This window comes from Apium graveolens, chromosome 5 (genome assembly GCF_009905375.1).
Source record: "Apium graveolens cultivar Ventura chromosome 5, ASM990537v1, whole genome shotgun sequence".
Taxonomy (NCBI): domain Eukaryota; kingdom Viridiplantae; phylum Streptophyta; class Magnoliopsida; order Apiales; family Apiaceae; genus Apium; species Apium graveolens.
Genome location: NC_133651.1, coordinates 175437590 through 175446422, shown reverse-complemented (window position 1 = coordinate 175446422; position 8833 = coordinate 175437590).

Here is an 8833-nt window from a genome sequence, read left to right as displayed (position 1 = left end):
CGATGTACTATCTGGTTCATGAGTGACTAACTTCCGTGACGTTTCTTCATGTCTTGACTTTGACGCTTTGATTTTCTTCAGATTAAATCCTTGTAATTAATGATACTCTGACGAGATCTCTGTCACTTGATTAAATCCACGATCTTGATTTATATCACTGAGGCATGATCAACTTCTTGAACTTCTTCCAGTGAATTACCTCCTCAAGTCTGTAGATGAACCTTGTTTCTGAATCCTTTGACAGATATTACTTTGCGAGATCTCTCTGACGGTCGATCCACTATTTACTTATTACATTCTTATTTGAGTTGAGTTGAATCCTCGAATATACAAATAGGCTATGACATATGACTTACATTGTTGAAATTTAAATGAGAGAGTTTCTTGTTCCAATTCCAGCTTTCTTCAATTGATGCTCTACTCAATAGACAGATTGCAGAATCATCAGTACTTGTTGAAAGTCTGGCTTCATAAATGTTACCATGCCTGTATCCTTTCAGAACCACTTTTCCTGTCGAATTACTTATTACTTCACAGTGTTCTTCAAAGAAATCCACATGATAACCTCTGTCACAGATTTGACTTATACTTAATAGATTGTGTTTAAGTCCTGAGACAAGAGCTACTGATTCAATGATGACATTCCCTAGATTTATCTTGCCATATCCCAGAGTTTTCCCAATGTTGTCATCTCCATAAAAAACTCCTGGGCCAGCTTTCTCCATAAAGTCTGATAGCAGGGCTTTATTTCCAGTCATATGTCCTGAACATCCACTGTCCAGAACTAGGATGTTCATCATATTGCCCTGCAATCACAAAGACCACTAAAGGTTAGTTTTAAGGACCCAGACTTGCTTGGATCCTTTGGCCTTTTTTAGTTTGTTAACATTTGCAGCGGATTTAACATCAGAGTTTATGCTAACAATTATTCTTATCAGTATTTATATTACCAGACTTTGCATCATACTTTACACTAGAAGGAATTAAAGTAACTTTCTTCAAAGAAGGTTTTATCTGATAATAATCATAGTATAAACTATGATATTCCTTACAACTATAAATGGAATGCCATATACTACCACAATGAAAATAAGGATTTTATGGCTTAAACCTAACAGACTAACTCTTAACTCCTGTCTTAGAAGGTAAGGAGTTTATATTCTTATTCTTCCTTTAACTCAGCAACATCAGAACTGCTATCAGCATTTGCCATCAAGGCATAGTTCTCCTCATCTTCAGAATCTGAGGTGTCTGTCCAGCTTTTCTTCTTTTTGACAAGAGCCTTGCCTTTGTCACTCTTTCCTTTCTTGCATTTAGGAGATATGTTTCCCACCACAGTTGTAGCATTTGACATTTGAGTAATCTCCTCTGTCAGACTTCCCTCCTTTGCCTACAGATTTTCTGAAGCCCTTCTTATCAGAACTTCTACCTTTCCTGGAAAACTTCTTTCCTCTTCTGAATATCCTGTAAGCTATCTTTGTGATACCCTTCACCATAAGAGCACACAGCTTCATCATCTCTTCATCAGCATTTACTTCTGGTAGAATTTCAGTTTCTGAATCATAATCATCAGAACTTGATGATTCTGAATCATACTTTATGATGAGAGCCTTTCTGTTTCCTTTCTTTGAGAGCCACTTTGGGGGATTCCTCCTCAGTATTAAGAGCAATTGTTTTTGACTTTCTCCCATGTCTCTTGCTTCTTTGATCCATCTCAAGTTCATAAGTCTTGGGCATTCCATAAATTTCATGAAGAGTAGTTTCATCAAGAGCATTGTTATCTCTTATAATAGTAGCTTTCAAATCCCAACTTTCAGGAAGAGCTAAAAGGAATTTTAGATTTGAATATTCAATGTCATATTCCTTGTCCACCAGTGACAGATCATTCAAGAGTTTGACAAACCTGTCATACAAGTCAGTTAATGACTCATCACTTTTCGAGTCAAAGTGCTCATACTCTTGAGTGAGTATAGTCCTCCTGTTTTTCTTGATTGCATCAGTTCCCTGAAACCTCATCTCCAAAGCATCCCATATCTCCTTTGCAGTCTTGCGGTGAATTACCCTATTTGACATGACATTATCAATGGCACTATGCAGCAAATGCCTTACCTTTGCATCCTTGGCAATAAATGAGATATCTTCAGCTGTGTATTCACTTTTCTCCTTTGGTACGGTTTTTGCTGGCTAATCTGCAACTACAATAGAGAGCTTGGTTGGCTTATGTGGTCCTTCATTAATTTTGTTAAGATATTCTGTATCTGTAGCTTCCAGAAACATAGCCATCTTCACTTTCCATATGGGATATTTAGACAGTCTTAGCATGGCAACCCTGATAGTCTCATATCGACTATGGGTTTGAGTCTTTGGAGTTTCTTCAGTTTTGGCGGGCTTGGTTGGATTTTCTGCTTCTTCAGACATGATTGTTTTGGATCTTTACTGTATGTGTGTTAACAGAAGGGCTCTGATACCACTTGTTAGGTCACACAACACTGTAAAAGGGGGTTGAATACAGTGTAGAATATAGTGTAGAATACAATCAAATCGATTTAAAGCACAACTCACAGAAAACAGATGTATTTGATATAACAAACTCTGTTACAATGGAACTGTTCTCTCTCAGTGATGAACAAATATCACGAGAGTTGCTAGGTTACAATATATGATCTTCTCGATGATCGTAACTCTTATAGATTAAACCTATGTCTGTGTTTATATAGACACACAGTTACAAGATAACTTCTAGTTGATATAGAATATAGGTCTGTCTCCTAAAATATATCAACCAGATATCTTATATAATTCTTCTAGTCCTCGAACTCTTTCCATGCATATCTTCTTCTTGTATTAGTCTCGATCTTCTTTCCTGTGAATCAACTTCCTTCCTTAACTATTAGTCCTCCAGTACTTAAGTTCTGATATCCATCTTCTGATATTATCTTCTGATAATCTAAGTCCTGATATCCTTAAATCCTGACTTCCAGTAAGTCCTGATTCCAGTAAGTACTGATATTTCCTGTTAGTTAATATCTAAAAACTAAATATGAAACATATTAGACATGACATCTCACATATATCCAATAGCAAAATAACATAAATATTCAAACAAAATACAACGCAGCACACGCACCTCGCGCGCTGCAGCAACACATCTGCAAATAGAACCGGAATAAAAAAAACATGGTCGGGAAGCGACCAAACCAGGCGGCAACAGTCAAGAAAAATAACCTAACACACATACACACGCGTGTTACACACGCACACACACTAACGCACGCACCCACACATGCACACACTCGAACATGCACACACACAAGCACATATATATACGTATGTATATATACACGGTAGTAAACAAAGCAGAGCCAAAGAATTCACTAAAACAGGTCGGCTGGAAAAACTCACCGGAATCGGAGCAATCGGAAATTAAAAAGAACTAACAGAGAGATGGTGACAAGAGAGAGAGGAGAAATTTGTTGAGAGATAGGAATCGAGATGAGAGATTAATTGGAAGAAACGCGAGAGAGTTTCGGGTTGTAAAAACGCAAAAACGGTTGAAGTGAGACGATTTCTGATTCTAAAAAAGTAATTTTATAATTACGTACAATAATCCTTATTAATTCTATAAATCCTTATAAAATCACATAACAATCCAAAAATTCCCAGAAAAATACCAAAATTATCTATATTTTATTCTGGATAAGTAAAAATAAAATATCCAAATTTTATCAAACATAACAACCCAAATATTATTATCAATCATCAAATAATTCAACAAAATTCACATAATTATCACATAATAATTATTTATTGATAGATATAATTATATAATATTTCTCGGACGTTACATCCTTCCCCCCTTAAAAGGATTCTGTCCTCAAAATCATACTAAGGAACAGACTACCAATATCAGATCTATCAGTTGTCTCAAACCTCCATTTTATACATATGGAGCTAAATTACTCTTCCTAGTCATATACATTTGAACATCTTATGAACTCGTTATGCCTATAACAACAAGGCCAACTCATTCGCAATTGCTTTATCTATCTCATTGTCTCAAAAGACTAACTTAAATTATACTAATCTGCTTCTCTTTCTAATTCTAATAATTTGTGTTCATGAACTTCCCACTTTCACTGACTGTTCTACTTTACTTTTCATGTCTCCTTCCGTTCGGTTAGTCTGGCCTATGATCGTTTTCCAATCGTATTCGAGAATCTTTAATCGATCTCTTGTACCTTTAATTCATCTTCGCCCGATATACTGAGTTCATGGCGTCTTATGCTTGGAAATGTCCTACATCTATTCAAAAGTTCAAACTTAAAGGAAAAATTTCAACAATTGCATTTAGCTTACAACTTAATAGTATATCCCAATTCCTTTTCAATCACTATCAAATATATTTACCGCGAGAATCTTTTACTATCTGAAAAAAAATATATATTAATTTGGAATGGGATGAATCATAATTTTATTCAAAACCAAACTCTTCGTAATAATACTCATTTTGTTGTCATATCAAATTAGATATCAATATGAACTTTGATGCTCACAACATTCCATACTGAAGTCAATATCAATCATCTATATTAATACCACCTTTGATATCTAACAACAAAGTAAGTATAAACCAGAAACTGAGTCAAAAACTGATCTTCAATTTCTAACTTTTCCAATTCATTTACCCACTCCCCAGCAATCTGGATGATATTTACTCTTTCTTTTCTACTCAAGACATATGTCCCTGAATAGACCTTTCCTGGTTGGTAGTTAACCAAACAATCGTAGCTCATAATCAATCATGACCAGAATTCATATCTTTGAAGTTGAAAATGCAGTTGCTACTTTTCAACCCTTCGCATACATATCTTCAGGCGTTCAACTTGGTTTTCCTTAGTCCTTGAATGGGCGAGGATGTTATCAATAAATATAATTACACTATTCAAATATTCCTTATACACTATGTTCATTCAATCCTCAGACTTACAACTTCTGATAATCAATGCGTAACTTCATACCTTCATTCTTTTTTTCCATGACCATTTTAGTGCATAATGCAAAACACTCCTTATCTCATTATTCCTTTATTCCACATTCCTGAAGTTTCCTTAACTTATTACTTCATCTCTACTGGACCATACGATACTGGGTTTTTGACACGAGCTTGACTCTGTGCAGTAACCAATGAGAAATTTTACCATATATTTCGAGGTAATCTTGGTAAATCATCCGTTAAAACTTCCGGGACTTCATTTTAATTATGGAGAATTCTGATATGAGTTTCATTGTAACGCTATACAATTCGCCACTAATATCTCTGTTTAATCTTCCTTGTTTACGCGTATTCTTTGAATGAAATTTCTATCTCCATTTATCAGCGTTTCACTTTAATTTCATATTAGTTCTGGCACCACTGACGTCCATACCTTGCTTATTTCCTGGATTATTCTATAAAATTTCTTTATCATCCTTTTGATTCCACTTCTGTTCTTAATTAATTCTTCATTCTTATTATTTATTAACTCTTTTAACATAAGGAATGTCTTTTTCTTGATAATATTAATATGTTCATTATTAGATAAGCCATTTATGAAGTTAATACTGGAATAAAGGCTTTTATTTATAATCTTTAAATTCTTACTAACCGAACTATCATCGGTAGATATTTCCTTGACCTTGCTTAAATCATCATTGATCGCATCTTTGGCTTTCCTCAATTGATCAACATTTATTTTTCTTAAGTTCATATGCGGACTTCATCAATCTTCGTCTTACATCAGATACTTGGATTTGCGATCTTTCCGTTACTTTATAACAACTTTCATTCAATCGTCATTCGACATGAGTATATATTCAAATCCTTCCTGGAACGTCATTACAAATGATAAAATCTCTTTGTTTTGTCTTACGCCTTCAGTTCTTAAAAACGCTCTTCTTATTTATTGTAAAGGCTTATTTATCTAGATAAAACTTCGCACATGTCTGCAGTAACATCATGCTAATTCTACTAAACTTTCAATTTCTGCCAATACCATTACTTCCTCCAATTGCTAATCGCTTTGATTTTTGTTCTAAAAATCATGTCAGAATTTGAATTAATCTAATTGGGATTGATTTCCATTTAACTGGCCATTAGTTGGTAAAGTTAATCAATTAACTCTTTTAATTCATCAATTAAACCAAGTGATGACTAGCTAAATGAAATCAAAGACCAATTATATAAAGTCGGTTTGGTCATAACAACTTTCTCAAGAACCGAGATCGCAATCGCTTGGAGTACTAATGGAAATGAAAATATACTTCTTTATCCTTAAAATAGGATAATTTCTGAGGATTTGGGCAGCACTTCCCCTATAACATCGACTACCAGTCGGACTCAATCCGACACCATCAATCAACCAGACCTTCCACAAGCATATCGATCCACTTTCATTCATCCAACTCATCAGTTCAACCTAATTCAGAATACATCATGCTGATAATCATATGTGCTACTGATATAACATATATCTTTTAATTGAAATAGGGTCTTAAACCAACAATGATTAATATAACCATACATTTCTCAGTTCTTTAAGAATATTATAAAATGTTATTAGTGAACTTAAAATTTATCTCATTGTTTCCCAAAAAATTTATTTAGCGAATATTTTAACTTATTTCTTGCCATTACTAATTATGCGTAGTTACTTTTAGGAATTATACCGCATCCTTCAACTAATCACACTGATCCTCTATCTTTGACGATACACATTCAATTTCATTAATTAATATGTTCATCTTTTAATAACCATGCATGGTTTCCGTTATTTTTGTCACAATCTGGTGAAAATTTAATCGTTAGTTCATTATTTCTTAAAAGGTTTCATAGTCGAGTCACCATTGTTTCATTTCCACTTATGTTCCCGTATTGAACTTTCGTCATTGGTCCGGTTATGGGTATTAAATTTACCATAACTTATTTACTCAAGTTAGAGAACCTCACAATTTTTTTGAAAAACACGTTCGAAATTTGGTTGTAATTAAGATTTCTTCTATCTTGAATCTTCACGACAATTATCTTCCACGAAGGGATGCTTCACGTATTAATTTACTGTCTGAATCATTGTTCAGAATTCCTTTGATCTTTAATTGTCGTCCTGATACTCGTTTGCTTTGTCTGACGCACACAACTTTACTTCCTTATTTTATAATTAATTTATTTATTACGGTTCACTAACGATTCATTTCTCATCAAAATCTTCTAATTTGCAGTGTATCGCGTTAACGCAATCTACCGTACTGATGAGATTCTCGTAACAAGAACAATTTTCTGACTTGATGTCTTTTCCACGACCACGATATCGGTGATTCGTTCTTCCTTGTTCGCAGATGTCCACCATTTATCGGCTTACAAACATACCTACATCCGACATGTGAGTTTTACATGCTACATGGAACTATTCCATTTCTTTTGCAGTCGTCAAGGAGTAGACTTTATGCAAAAGAAGAGTTTGTGAATTTGATTTTGATTGAAAAACTGGATACGTAATAACAATGCAACAAACTATTGGGAGAATCTGTAAATCAGTAAATTAAAGGAAGAAGAATGAGGGAAGATTGAGACAACCATATTCGTACTCAAGATGGCCAGTCTTTCATACTATATGGCATACAGCACATGATTAGGTGGCGTCCCACCCGACTCTTCGTTATTTCAACAAAGCGTCACATCATAACACTGTTTTTCTCAATCAGGAAACAATATTTTGAGAAGAGAAATAATTTGGAAGGAGTACAATAAATTTCCTTTCGTTATTGCCTCATATAATTTATCGATAAAAGAAGCTAATACGTATTTGAAAAAGAATGACATTGTTGGTCAACGTTGGTCACCGTCCACTCTTCACTTACGTATGCCTTCAGGAATCATTCGAATGAGAGATTCACAGTTTAGGTCACATCATAACTTCGGAATGTCGTCTGGAAATGCCTCAACATTAAATGCTTTAATGATTTGATCATAATCACGTCCTTACGAAATTTATAATCACTGCTTCCGATTTCACCTATGTCGCGTAAAATAACCATTGATTACGCAACGCTACAATTTCGTCAATAGAAATACGATTCTTCTCCAATCATCTAGAAGATTCTTTCATTTTCTTCAATCATCCTCTGTCCATTCGAATCATGAATCTCGTTAAATTTTAATAATTTCATGAATTGGGTAAATAATATTTTAACATGTTAATTCAATTATTGATATTATTAGACAAAGTTTATGTTCGTCTTTCACGGAAACTTTAAACTTTCTTCCTATTAGTGGGTCTACTTGGTCCTCCGAACTAACAACACTGAATCTAGATCCATTATCCTTTTAGGTCATTTCCTGTTTATAATAACAAGAACTTAAGTAGTAATTCGACAACCAAATTGTGATACTCATTTTATGCAGAGATCTTCTAAAAGTTGGTTAAGAAAAATCTTTTTCGAAATTTCATTTTTTAAAATTTTGAAAATCAAATATATGGTCATCATTACTATATAAGTTACTTGCTATTCTCATGATCCGCTAATGAAATATCTAATTAAAATAATTCCCATAATAGGGTCTCTTCACTTTGGTACATCTTCTACTTTTTCTTGGATTCTACTCTCACTTATTAGTCTATGAAACTTCATTTACCGTTGTATACAATTTTATTTGCATATCTACCGCAACGCTAACATCTGGTACTGTCTTTGACATTCTTTCCGTCGTCCTTGACGTTATGCTTACAACCACACATGCGATTCAACATTCGGTCTGTAGATAGGGTCGCACCTTCTTGCTAGTCTTACCTATATCTAG